We start from the raw sequence: 13,744 nt of genomic DNA, 5'->3' as shown, positions 1-13,744 counted from the left end.
TTAACAAAAACATATGCACGTGAACACAATGCTAGGCCCCCCTGGGAGGGGCCCATGCAAGTGAATGTCCCTGAAACTTGAGTCTCTTTAGCGTCACAGTTCATCCACCTCTGCTTTAGCACATGAGTTAGTGACTGAATGTCGTGTGTGCTGGTGAACTGAAGTTTAGAAGGGAGTGAAAGAACTACTGATGACAAAGTTTCAGCCCTTGTACCTTAGAAACAGTTCCAACTTTTTGCCTTTCCTTCCATTTTCCTTATATGAGAAGTCATTGTTGCTTTTCAAGGCAGCAGCCTCATAGCCTGTAGAGTGTCATGATATGAAAATCGTCATTCTTAGGTTGCCATCCTGTTTCCATTGTGTACCTTGACAAGGGGCTCCTTTAGGAACTATAACCAAGGCTGAACCAAAGCCAGCCTGTTTAGGGTTTCTGAGTCTCCTTATTCCCTGACATTAAGACGCTGATGATTGCTCCTTGGAGAGTAGCTACTAAGTGGTTTTATACCTTTCCAGCTATGGGTGCAGAGGTTCTTCAGCTCATAATGTGGGTTCACGTTCACGGTCATGGCCATTTCTGAGGTGTATGGAGCCCCAGGAAGCCTGGTGGGGCTCTGGTCACAGGCAGCGTTCTTCCCCGGGACTTGTTGGAGACAAGTGAAAGATGGAATTTCACTTCAACATGAAGGCAAGGACATGGGGCCAGGACCAGTCTTTCTCTCAGGGATATTTATTGAGTGGGTTTGGGTCATGTGCTGGGCGTAGAGAAGTTTCAGTTACTGTTGCTGAGTAACACCCCAAGCTTGGTGGTGAAAAACAACCATTTTGTCAAACTTATGGATTCTGGGGTTGGGAATCTGAACACAGCAGGGTGGCTTGTTTCCGCTGGGACCTCCTCTGGCAAGACTTGAAGACTGGGGATGACTTGGCAGCTAGGGCTTGGGATCATCTGATAGCAGCTTCACTCACATGTACATACAGGGACCTCAGCTGGGTGATCGGCAGGAGCCATACATGTGGCCTCTCCATAGTCTGTGTAGGATGGCTTGGACTTCTCATAATGTGACAGTTGAGTTCCAAGAGAACAAGGAAGGAGTATGTGGCACTTCAGGACCTAGTCTGAAAATTCACTTGGCATCACTTCTGCCACATTGGTTGAATCAGTAAAGGTCCATCCAAATTTGAGATGGAGTGGTAAGATTTTAAAAACAACACATAGGATGGGAAATATTCTTGCAGCCATCTTTGGAAAATACAATCTGTCTCAGAGGGTCCCAGGTTCTTCCCTCCTGGAGCTTATAACCTAGCGGATAAGGCAGCCAGGCATTGAATTGTTCAACAAATATCTGTTGAGCACCTGCAGTATGCCAGGTTATGTTCTAAGCTATGGGGATTTGGAGATAAATAAGATGGATGTCCTCTGACCCTGGAGCTTATCTACTGGTGGTAGAAACTGACAAATAGTTAAAATTAATATATAATGTAATGTCATATAGTGACAAGTGGTATAAAGAAAAATAAAGAGGTGAAAGGGAACAATGGGAGGTGCTGTTTTAGATAAGGCTGTTAGAGAAGACCTCACTGATTGGGTCCATTCTGGGCAAGGGAAGAGCAAGTGCAAGGTCTTGAGGCAGAAGTATTCTTGGCAGGTTTGAGAAATGGTCAGAAGGCCAGTGTGGCTGGAGCAGAATGAGTGAGGAGAAGAGTGGTTGAAAATGAGGTTGGAGAAGTGGTAAAGTGTCAGGTGATGCAGGGCCATGCAGGCTGTGGTGATGACTTTGGATCTGATGATGAGTGCAATGGTGGCTTGTGATAGTCAGCTTTTACCGGGTTATGCTGTAGTAACCACCAAATCTCCATGATCTACCACAACTGCTAACTGTGATAAGTACTGTGAAGGAGAATCTCAAGGGAAACTGTAAGGAATGGTTGCAGTTCACCTTTCAAACATTTAGCCAAGACCCACATGGTTACTTGACCTTTATGGCCAACTGTGGTTCTGCGCTACATCGTCTTCATCCCAGGATCTGAGCTGAGAGAGTCACCCTTCTCTGGGAGTTTGCTGTCCTGGTGGCAGAAGGAAAGAGCAATGATGGAATCCATCGTGGCTTATAAAGTGGATTGAAGTGGGCTTGTCACTTCTGCTCGCATTTCATTGGCCATAGTAAGTCATGTGGCCAATCCTGATGTCAGTGGGGCAGGAGTGACCAGCCTCCCAGAGGGAAGGGTAGTTGTGAACAAGCAACACACTCTATCTGAGAGCCATTGGAGGGTTTTGAGTGGGTAATGACATAATCTATTTTGCTTTTCCAGAAGATCCCCTGGAGAGACAAATGTATCACTACCACTGAAACAAGTGCCAGGTAGGAGAGAGCCGTGGTGCCATGGTCCCCAAGGTGACAGTGAGCAGAGACCTGTAGGATGAGGAGATGTCGATGCATCTCTACATCCAACATGTTGGACACAATATCAGGTGCTGCAGCAGGTGCTCAAGTCCCTTCTCACACAGACCTCATGGTCAAGTTGGGGAAAAGGCTAATGAACAGTCGATTTCAGTATAAGTGGTTGGTTCCTGGATAGGGGTCAGACCAGAGGGCTATGGCAGCTGCCAGTGGGGTGCCTAACCCAGTCGGGGAGGTCAGGGAAGGAGATGACCCCTCAGTTGAGACTTAGCATTAAATAGGAGTTAGCTGGGTGAGGAGGAGATGCTAGGGAGAAAGGAATAAGATCCTGCTGGCAGAGGGACCAGCATCAGCAAAGGCTCTCAGGTGAGAAGGACAGATTTATGTCACCTTTTCTCTGTGTTAGGAGAATCAGCTGAGGCCCAGGTGTCCCCTGCCTTTCCTGTGGGACCTTACACCCTGCCCTGCCTCTTCCTTTTGCCCTTCCAGGAGCTCCCCATGTCTATCGGGAAGGCATCGTGATTCCACATGCATTAAACCCACAAGTCCCAACCTTAGGAATATGCCCTATGTGACTAAAGTATGGAACAGCAGTTCCCTGTCGTGGCAAGGGATTAACACACCAAGCAGGTAGTTGGAGCTCACCCCGGGGCTGGGCTTTCTACCCACCATCTTCTCCTCCTGGGGAGTCCATTGGAATTACCTGTGTCATTTTGCTTTCTCTACTCTGCACTTCCTTTCAGATCCATGTGTCTGGCCTTCGTGCAGGCAACTCTTAAACCTTGGAAAGAACTTTTTCCACTGGGGTCAATTTTCAGGTCATTTGAAAGTTCAGGAAGGGAAGGTATGATAACCTTCCAGTCCTTGCTGCATTTCCTGCAGGCCGTAGGAGGTAAGTACTTTGTGACAAGGAGAGGAATGGCTTGGTGTATCCTCAGCTGGGGCCCGTCATTCTTCTGTGTGGTGTACACAGTAGTACCCAGCTTCTGAGCAGGATGTGGCTCTCAGTGAGAGCCCCAGGCCTGCCACTTCCAGGCTCTGTGGCCTCGGATAAGTTATTTGCCCTCTCTGTGACTTAGATTCCTCTCAGGGTCCTTGTGCAAGTTCAATGAAATAAAATGTGCAAAGCACTAAACCCAGGGCCTGGGCCATGGTAAAGGCTCAGTAAACCAAATCTATCCCTATTACTGCTGCTTCCACCTTTCCTTGTGCTGGCATAGAGAGAAGCAGCCAGAAAACCTGACTTTTAATCCCAGCTCTGACTCTTAACTAGCTGAGTAAACTAGGACCAGAGGCTCTGCTTTTCTGAGTCTCATTTTTCTTTTCTGTCAAACAAGATGGATGAATGAGATCAGTCTTCTTAAACCTAAACTTTAATGGTGTTTGGGGAGGGAAAATTCCTTGTTCTGTGTCCAACTAAATACCAGTGGCCTCCCCCATGTTGTTACAACCCAAAATAGCACACCCCACCACGTATTTCTAACTGTCCTGGGAGTCGGTGATGGTACTGCCCCTGGTTGAGAACCACCGATCTAGCTCATCCTGGACTTGGATCCTGTCTGACATCCTGTGTGAGTGGCAGAGTGGGGATCCAGCAGGGCAGTTGACAAGGAACCGTGCACTGGGGCCCTCTGTTCTTGTGATTTGGAGACAGCCTCGTTTTCTCTGAGTCAGAAGCTTCTTGCCCCCCATATATGGAGGGAGGAAGGGAGGGGTTTCCAACAAATAAAAGCGCAAACCTGACTTTGTTCTAAGGATCCCTCCTTGTCCCCTAGTTACATTCTTGGCAGTTGATATATGATGCCCTCCTGGGACGGCGGAGAGGCAGCCATGTGATCACTGAAAATACATTTGACCTCCAGGGGTGTAACTTGAAGTACACAACCCAGAAAAAGGATCCACAAAGAGAGGTGCCTTGTGTGCCTGTTAAGAGAGGAGACCAGGCATGTGGTGACCGCAGCTGAGCTCCTGACATCCTTGCCGCCTTGTTTGTCAAGAACCATTGAGATGGGCAGGGGCTTTGTTCAAACCTTTCAAATTTGCAGTGTGGATCCACGTGGAGCTGGCCATGTTTCTTTCAGACTGTCTCAGCATTCCAAAAGGAAGTCCAGGGCTAGAAATTTGACCTTGGTGGACTTTTCTTTTCCAGCGGGTGCTTTGCGGTCCTGAGGACCGTGGGCAGCCTGAGTCCATCATGTCCCTTTGTCCATTTATTCTCCTGAGGTTGACAGCCCTAAATTATAATGCTCCTTGCTGAATACCATTAATCTTAAGCAAGCCACTTACTACAGGTTATTAGCTGCTCACCTTGAAATCCTGTGAATAGAGAAGAAAATTACCCTACTGTCCAGAGCCCCTTATTAACTGAGTATGTGGCAGAAGAATGCGGAGTGTCATTAATTTCGAGAGATAGGAGTTTGTTGCCCCCTTTTATTTTTATTTTATCCCTGGATGTTCATCTAATTAAATTATTTAAATTTGGTAATTTGGGAGAAGGTTTTCCTTTTTCCCTGGTATCTTTAATCACAAGCATCTTAGAAAGCTGTTAGCGATGCCTCTGCCTCGGTGGTGCTGAATTTATAGAAGATGAATTTTGAAAAGTTTATTGCATTTATCAGATAATTTTATGAACCTTTTGGAACATTTGTAATGAGCTTTTATGAGACTTTCTGTGACAATATTCTGTGTATCTCTTTAGTGTGGGGAGATGAAGATTGCTGACTTAATGGTCTGAAAAATCCTGACGTCTTTATTTACGTTTGACTGATGATAGATTTTAGGTTATTTCTCCTATCAAATATTTCCTGATAAAAGTTAACATTTGGAGGAGGATTTCATGAGTTATAATATTACCTGTATTATAGTTTTCTTAAGTTAAAAAAAAAGAAGTCTAGTAAGATTGTTTTGGGGAAAAGGATGCGATTCAGTCTTTGGATCTAGAGGGAGGTTTCTCTCACTCCCTGTGTGGAATGAGGATTTCTGTTTACACAGTGTGTGCTGGTTCCTGTCTTGCGCTTAATTCCCTTTGCCTTGATTTCTTGTCGAGTTCTTCTATTGTCCCTTGAGTTATTGAGACAGCTATGTTCCCCAGTAGGTTGTAAGCTTTCTGATGGTGTTTAGATGTCCCCAAACCAGGCACATAGTTGGCCCACAGTAGAATGTTTTCAGTAAAGGTTTGTCAAATGGAAAAATGTATGATTTCCTTAGCCCTGCAAAGGCACTTATATGTACTGGCAGTCAGATTGGACCTGATACCCACCAACTTTGATGATTTATCCCCAACTTTCAGCCTTTCTCTCGTTAAGATGTGGCATCTTCCAGTGGGTTCCTTACACTCCTGTACCATTTGTTTTCATCATACATAGCAAAGTCTGGAGATATGCAATGGCAACTCAAGTTTGGGGGAGAGGGCATTTGAGATGGCAGGCTCCAGTAGAGTCTTGGTGAGATTAAGGAGGACCATGTTCAGATCATGGGTTTTTGAGGAAGGGCAGAGCCATCCTTTAGAATCAGAGAGTGTGGGAGGCAGGGGATGGGGCCTTGAGCTCTTCTTATTCACCACCTTCGTTTGGTGGGGGAATGGATGCCCAGTGTAGTGAAGAAGGACAGAGCTGCCTGGTGGGAGAGTCAGGTTCTTTCACTGGAGAGGCTCAGGCAGAAGCTGGAATGGAAGCCTATTTGGTTGTGACTGTTGTTGGAGGCCTCAAGTCTTGGGGCGAGGCAGTCTTGGGGAGAGTGGAGCAGGGGACCTTAAAGGGCTCCCTTTAGATTCTGAGCAATTTGCTCAAGTCTTGCCTAATTAGGGGATGAATGCTCGGTTTATAGATTCTTCTTTGCTTTCACTTTTCCCTCCATAAATGGCAGTGTTTTCTTGGTCTTCCTTTATTCCAAGGACCGTCTTCTTCTGTTCACTCTCTTCTCGTTTTTGCCCTAAGCTCTTTCCTACACTCCTTTCTTCTCTATTTTTAATCTACATTTCTCTTCCTTTCTGTCTTCCCTATATTTCCCTTCTTAGTGAGCCCTTCAACAGAGCAAACACAGGACTGTTATATTTGACTCCTTATGGTTGAAGGAGTAGATCTTGAGAACGGGGAGAGTTAAAGCAAGTGGTGAAAAATGAGGCCAGTGACAGCCTCATGCACAGAATCTGGGACACTGTAGTTTCTCCATAAATACTTGTAAAATGAATGAGTTTGTAACTTTCATTCACTTGTGCTCGCATTATTTCGCATTTGCATAATGGTGAGTAGGTTGTGCTTTGATAGTTAATGCAAAAACATCCTTTGAATTTTCTCCCTGATTGAGGTCCTTATCTTTTAAAATGTGAAGATTAGTGAACAATCTAGAGGTGATATTGAATAAGTTATGGTGATTTGGGGGCGGGAGTTGTTTGAGGTTTTAAATGGTGAGCCCAGATCTAGAATGCAAGGATGCTCACCACCCACGATGCTGCGGGTGCTGAGGAGCCGCTTTATGAAGGCTGGCTTATTTCTGTTTACAGTCCAAATGAATTCCAGGGTGTTTGCCAAGGTCTGCAGCCTTCTCAGCACTCCTGCCAGTGTTACCGTGGCTGGCCCTGGTCCACCTGGCCAAGGCCATACTTATAGAACAGGATTGTTGACTCTGGAGTTTGCTTATGCAAATAAGAGACAAAAGGAAGGCCCTTCTGGTGGCTTTGGCCAGCACTTTATGGAGTCCAAAGGCTCAGCAGAGCAGGCTTTGGGGGCCGTACCTACTTTAATGTTCAGGGCCATGATACCTTGTGCTGTATGTCCTGCATCCCAAGGGATCGATTCTGAACTCTCACTGCCCTGCCAGGAAGTTCTTCTGTGCATTGGCCTGAAATTCCCTCCCAGTTTTGGTATGTATTGCATCCTGCCCAAGACTGTGAGGTTGAAATGGACGTTTCCGGATGAGCAGAAATATGATCAAGAATGTGCTTCAAAACCGGCAGAGGGGATGTTGCTTATTCTAGGAGACTGGTTGTGAGCTGTTCGTGTGTTGTGGACAGAAAGCCCCTGAGGGGGTCTTAAAAACGCAAAACTAAAAAACAAAACAAACAAAAACATGGTTCTTCAGATTTCAGCAAAAGTATCAAGGCTGAAAAGTCCTCAGTGTCCGAGCCTGAACCTGTAAAGAAAATAGCAGCCTGTGTGAGGAGGGGGCAGCGCTTTCTGGGCGGCAAGGCCAGAGCCATGCCGAGCTCGAGTGAAGGGCGTTTGTTGTTAGGATACAGAGCTTTTCCCTAGACTCCAAGACTGAAAATAATGCCTCCTGGTCCATGGAGAGGGGCTGGGAACTGAGTTACAGTTTGCTCCATGGGCCATGGTCTCTTGTCTCGGATTCTCTTTCATGCGTTTATTTTACAGTTAACTATTGCACTTCTACTTCGTGGTGGACACTTGCCCTCATGGAGCCTACAGTCTACTGAGAGAAAGAGAAAATAAATGAGTAATCAAACATAAAATTTTAACATTACATTGTGACAAATGCAATAAAGAAAAGAGGAAACTGATAGAGAATCGTGTGTGTGTGTGTGTGTGTGTGTGTGGTGGTCGTGGGGGGAACATTTCTTGTATAAGATGGTGAAGGAAGACCCCTCTCTGAGAAGGTGACATTTCAGCTAAGATCTGAGTGATGAGAATGAGCTCTGCAGGTAACGAGTAGGGGAGAAGGTGGCCTGGGAATAGGCCAGCCCAGCAACAGGCTTTGCCAACAGACCCAGTGAGATGGCGACCAGGACAATTGGCACTTGAGGTAAAGGTTTCTACTTCAACTTAACAGGACCAGAAGTTTGCAGATTCCTAGTACAAAATCGATTGTGAGTAAAAGTCAAAGCACAATTAAAAATTACACAATGCATTTGATAAAAATCCTTATTCAGATAAGTCTTAATGGAATGGCCAGATTTTGGGGCACTCTGAGGCACAGTGTGGAATTTCAGAATACTGCTGCTTTAACCTCTTCTGTATTGATAATTTTGCCCTAGGAGGGTCAGGAAATGTCCTTCCCTCTCTCTCTCTTTCCCTCCCTCCCTCCTCTCAGTTCAGCAATATCACCCAAGGGCAGATCAGTGAGTAAACCTTTCTTCTATTGGAATCAATTTTGTTCAGTAAAAGCTTTTTATATGAAGTCCAGCAATTGTCCATTTTAAAGCTTCTATTCTATTTAAGAAACCAAATTTTTGTCGCACTTGAACTTAGCTGAAAAGATGAGTAGGTTTTATTATTTTCGGCATGTCAATAGATTTCTGTCTTTCCCTAGGCTGTGTCAGATATTTTAAACGAAAAAAAAAAGTATAAGTGGAGTAATTTTTACAAAAATCTTAGAATAATCAGAGACCTTATGTGTTGAAGGAAAGACTCTGGACAGATGGTCTGACAGTGTGGCTGGTTGGAGGGAGCCTGAGGGCATGCGAGTTCCTAAAGTTCCTAAAGGACTTTATGGTCTGGACCTTTGAGGATTCTCTATTTTAGGCACGTTTGGGGAACTGTTTCATGAGCCTTTTGTTTACTTTTTAAAGATTATAACCATTTCTTAGGAATAGCTAAATAATAAGTGAAGTTATTTGATGAGGGCTTTTCTGAATTCTGTAACTGTATCGTAACATACACTTTGATGTTTGTCATCAGATGTCAGTCAGTTTGCTGGGCCAAAGTGATCTTGGTAAGTTCCTGTGAAAGGAGTCCAAAGAAGAGCTTTGGTGATTCTTAAACAGAATGCTGTGAGGCTTTAAGGTACATCCTGGCAGGCCCTGCAATCTTCGTGGTTGCAATTTCTTGGGGACGGAGCTGACCCTTGGCAGAGGGATGGTTCGTGCCAGGATGCATTCCCAGCTGTCAGAGGTCATTCTGACATGTATGCACGTTACTATCAGAGAGGTTACAAACCTCTACATTCCAGATATGAAATGTTTTATATCCAAAACTATTGAAGAAATGATCATCTAGAAAGAAGGTTAACTAAAGAAACTTGAATGTCTCTTGACACTTAGAAGCACACAGGATTAGGTAAGCTGGGACTCACAGTTTGAGGCCTAAAACATGCAAGCTGGGCTGGCCCCGTGGCCGAGTGGTTAAGTTCGCGCGCTCCGCTGCAGGCGGCCCAGTGTTTTGTCGGTTCGAATCCTGGGCGCGGACATGGCACTGCTCGTCAGACCACGCTGAGGCAGCGTCCCACATGCCACAACTAGAGGAACCCACAACGAAGAATACACAACTATGTACCGGGGGGCTTTGGGGAGAAAAAGGAAAAAATAAAAAAATCTTTAAAAAAAAAAAAAACCACCTCATTCTTTAAAAAAAAAAAAAAAAAATGCAAGCTGCCAGCTGGAGTCTGAAGCTCTTTCTCTCCAGTTCAGAATTCAGGATGTTTAACCAGCACAGTGGTCAAGGACTGTCGGTTGTGGAAGAAATGGCATGTTACTTCTATAGGGGAGGAGGACATTTCCTCTCCCCAAATGGGGGTTCGTCTGGCTGGAGAACGACTTAAATTCACATGAGACAGAATAGCAAGAGAAAATTAAACAAAGCTTTATGAGGAACCATGGCCCAGGGCCTTTCTTCCCGAAGGAAGAAAGGGCACCGAAGGAGTGGGGTGCACACAGTGGTTATATACCCCCAAACGGGGTGTTTCACATGTGATTGAAATGTCCCTCCAACAATAGTCACAAGATTGCCCCGTCGGCACAGTGCTTGATGGACACAGCAGGTAGTGGTCTGCTATCTCCGAGGGCGTAGCCGGAGGCAAGTCGATTGGCTGGAGCTGGGCGGTCACAGGTGAGCGCAGCAATCTGTTCCTAGCCTAAGGAAAGATGCTTAATCCTTAAAGAAATGCCAGCGTTGGGAGGGGGAGGGAAGTCAGTTACAGGAGGTTACCAGACTAGCACAATAAAATGCAGATTTAAGTCCTTGCCTTTGGTATTGATTAAGAGCTTTTAGAGAGAAGGTCATGTCCTTTCTTCTTCCTGGTACAGAGAGGGAGGCACCTTTTACAGATAGAGATTTACCTTACAAATGTAAATGTGTCCTAAGGAAGAGCAAGTTCCATTCCTCAGAGCCTCCTTCCCTGTCCCAGTTTATCAAAAGCAATCAGCCTCAAATAATCCTGATGCCAAAGAGACATATCTTGGGGTGGCCAACCTCAGGTCCCCACACTTCCATGGAGTGTCTTTCCATTGAACTTTGAATTATTCTAGGCTGAAATCCTTGGTTGTGTCTCTCCCTATGCATCTGTCTGTCTACTGCTCCTTTGCTCTTTCTGTCCATCTCCCTTCTCTCTTCTGTTTTTGTCTATTTGCCTCTCTCACATTCATTTCTGTCTGTCTTTGAGCGTCCTCGCTCCGCCAAAGTCCAAAGAACATCATGCTCTGTCCTTCCTTCTCTCCCGTCCCCTCTAAATGGTCAGTAAAAAAGCTCTCTCTTGCTTCCATGAATGACCTCTTTTTTTAATTAATTAATTAATTTTTTTCCTTTTTATTAAGATTATGATAGTTTACAACCTTGTGAAATTTCAGTTGTACATTATTATTTGTCAGTCATGTTGTAGGTGCACCACTTCACCCTTTGTGCCCACCCCCCACCCCCCCTTTCCCCTGGTAACCACTAATCTGTTCTCTTTGTCTACATGTTTAACTTCCATATATGAGTGGAGTCATACAGAGATTGTCTTTCTCTATCTGGCTTATTTCACTTAACATAGTACCCTCAAGGTCCATCCATGTTGTTATGAATGGACGATTTTATCCTTTTTTATGGCTGAGTAGTATTCCATTGTATATATATACACCGTATCTTCTTTATCCAATCACCAGTTGATGGGCACTTAGGTTGCTTCCACATCTTGGCTATTGTAAATAATGCTTCAATGAACATAGGGGTGCATGGGACTTTTAGAATTGCTGATTTCAAGCTCTTTGGATAGATACCCAGTTGTGGGATGGCTGGGTCATATGGTATTTCTATTTTTTAGTTTTTGAGAAATCTCTACTGTTTTCCATAGTGGCTGCACCAGTTTGCATTCCCACCAGCAGTGTATGAGGGTTCCTTTTTCTCCACAACCTCTCCAACATTTGTCACTTTTTGTTGTAGTTATTTTTGTCATTGTAATGGGTGTAAGGTGATATCTTAGTGTAGTTTTGATTTGCATTTCCCTGATGATTAGTGATGATGAACATCTTTTCACGTGTCTATTGGTCATCTGTATATCTTCTTTGGAGAAATGTCTGTTCATGTCCCCTGCCCATTTTTTGATCGGGTTGTTTGACTTTTTGTAGTTGAGTTGTGTAAGTTCTTTATATAGTATAGAGATTAACCCTTTGGAATGACCTCTTTTTTGAGAAAGCATCACTGGTCCGTCAAACATTCCATTGCCCATGTGTCTTTGCACAGCTAAGCGACGCTGCAGTTCTGCCTTCCCAGGGCCTCTCTTCAGGCATCTGCTGCCTCTACTCTTCCCTTCCCAACATGATGATGCAGTCTGCTCTCCAGTGTAAACCCACAGTGAAAGGTGCTCATTGGATTTGGCAGAAGACGTTATTCATGTTGGGCCTTGTGCTTGTTTTCTGTTGAGTCTTTGACATGTAGTCTTTGTGAGCCCCAGTCCTGCACACAGCACTGCTGCGCGCTGCTTGGTTGTGGCAGAATTGTGAGATTTTTCCCCTTGGACTCTAAATGTAGAGCTCCTCTCCATGCTTTGTGCATTAAAGATGGTCTCACTGTGTGGCCCTTTAAATGTTGGTTGGGGTCATGTAAACCCAGTTGGGCAAGGCTTTTGGCGTCTCTTGTTGGCTCACTACCTAACGCTGACTACGTGGAAAGGTGGCTGCTAATTCTATATATTTTGCGCATGAAAATCTCAGTTCTAGAATAAAGGTATGTTAATTAGGTTGAACCATAATTCTTGATATTTGACCATTTTGTCCTACAAGGATGGCAGTCTCACATAACTCAGCCTAGTAGTATTGAATGAATAGGAGGAGTGGGCCTTGTTTAAAAGGGCTCTCTACTTTCTGTTTCCTTGAATTGTTTATTCAAGACACACCTGTGGAGCGTGTTTCCTGGGTTAAGCATTTTGGTAGGTGTCGGGGTTACGAAGAGAATCGAGCCTGTTCCCTGCCCTCTAGCCAGGAAGACAACACTCAACCAACTCAGCACAGATGTCAGGTGTTGGGAGGAAAGTCTCAGTGTGCTGAGGGATGGTGGGTGACCAGTTGTCTTGGTTTGCCTAGGACTGTCCCAGTTTTAACCCTGGAGGTCCTGGGCAAACTGGCACCAGGACTGTAGTGCACAGCGTCGGGGTAGGGGACAGTTATGGCTCTGTGCAAAAAAAAAAAAGGACAAGTCTGTGGCTAAAGAAGTTTAGGACCGGAAATGAAGCCCAGCCTCCATTCTGGGAGAGGCTGGCAGCACATTAGCAAAATAAAGGCTCTGTGAAGTCTCAGTGGGAAAAACTGTTTAATTTGGTTAACCAGAATCTCTCTAACTTATTTGACCCTAGAATTCTTTATGTACTTAACATCCTGTGAACATCTTTGGGGTCTCCCCTTTTTGTCCTTTGGGAAAAAAATTGCATCATTCTCTCTCCTAAAGTGCACATTATTACCTTATATTATTAGTCTTACCCATGATTTGGGCAACAATTAGTATTAAAATAGCCCATCACAAGAAAATTGAATAATAATGCAATCTTGGGATTAAAAGGTTTTCCGGAAGGTTGCTAATGTGCTGTGGAGGGTCGTGAGTTACCGTGAGGGTATTTTTTCTGGCTGACACACACAGAACCAGGCTGCCTGCTCACCTCTTTCTGCAAGTGCATTTTTTTGCACTGAACGCTGAACCAAGTTGTTATGGAAACGGAAATGGTCTCCCCCTTCGGAGGACAGCGCCTTGGTAATAATTAGAGAGCATGGCTGAGCAAACTTTGGTGGAAATGATTAATCTTTGCAAAGCACAGGTAAACCTGAAAGACTGAACAGGTGTTTTCTGGCCTTTGCACTTTCCGGCCCTAGGAAATTTTAATTTGGGAAGAGCTGAGCAAACTCAGCCTTTGAGTCTTTCCTTCCTTTAAAAAGGAAAGTCATCCTTTAATATTATGGTAATTGGCTTTTAAATTTAAATTTTTAAAGACGTCTCTTAAGCCAGTTTCTCAGAGTGGGTTTGCAACCTTCTTCGAAGCTTGTTAAGATCCAGTTTCTGGCCTCTCTCCAGACCCACCGAATCATGATATGTCAGGGAGGGTCTTGGAATTTGATTCTGTATCAAACTCTCCAGCTGAGTTTGAGGCTTGCTGGCTGGACTTAGTGTTGCTCTAGGACAGGGCAAACTTTTTCTGTCAGGGCCAGATAG

General features: G+C 44.8%; 1 protein-coding gene across 3 annotated transcripts in view; it reads left to right on the top strand.

The window, feature by feature from the left end:
- The window catches only part of CACNA2D3 (calcium voltage-gated channel auxiliary subunit alpha2delta 3), an 832,052-nt gene that overhangs the window by 38,650 nt on the left and 779,658 nt on the right, over nucleotides 1-13,744 (top strand). The gene's annotated exons all lie outside the window — the stretch shown is intronic.

The sequence above is a fragment of the Equus przewalskii genome, chromosome 15, assembly GCF_037783145.1.
Source record: "Equus przewalskii isolate Varuska chromosome 15, EquPr2, whole genome shotgun sequence".
Lineage (NCBI taxonomy): Eukaryota > Metazoa > Chordata > Mammalia > Perissodactyla > Equidae > Equus > Equus przewalskii.
Note: the sequence above shows the minus strand (reverse complement) of the source record. Positions and strands in the feature narration are given on the sequence as shown.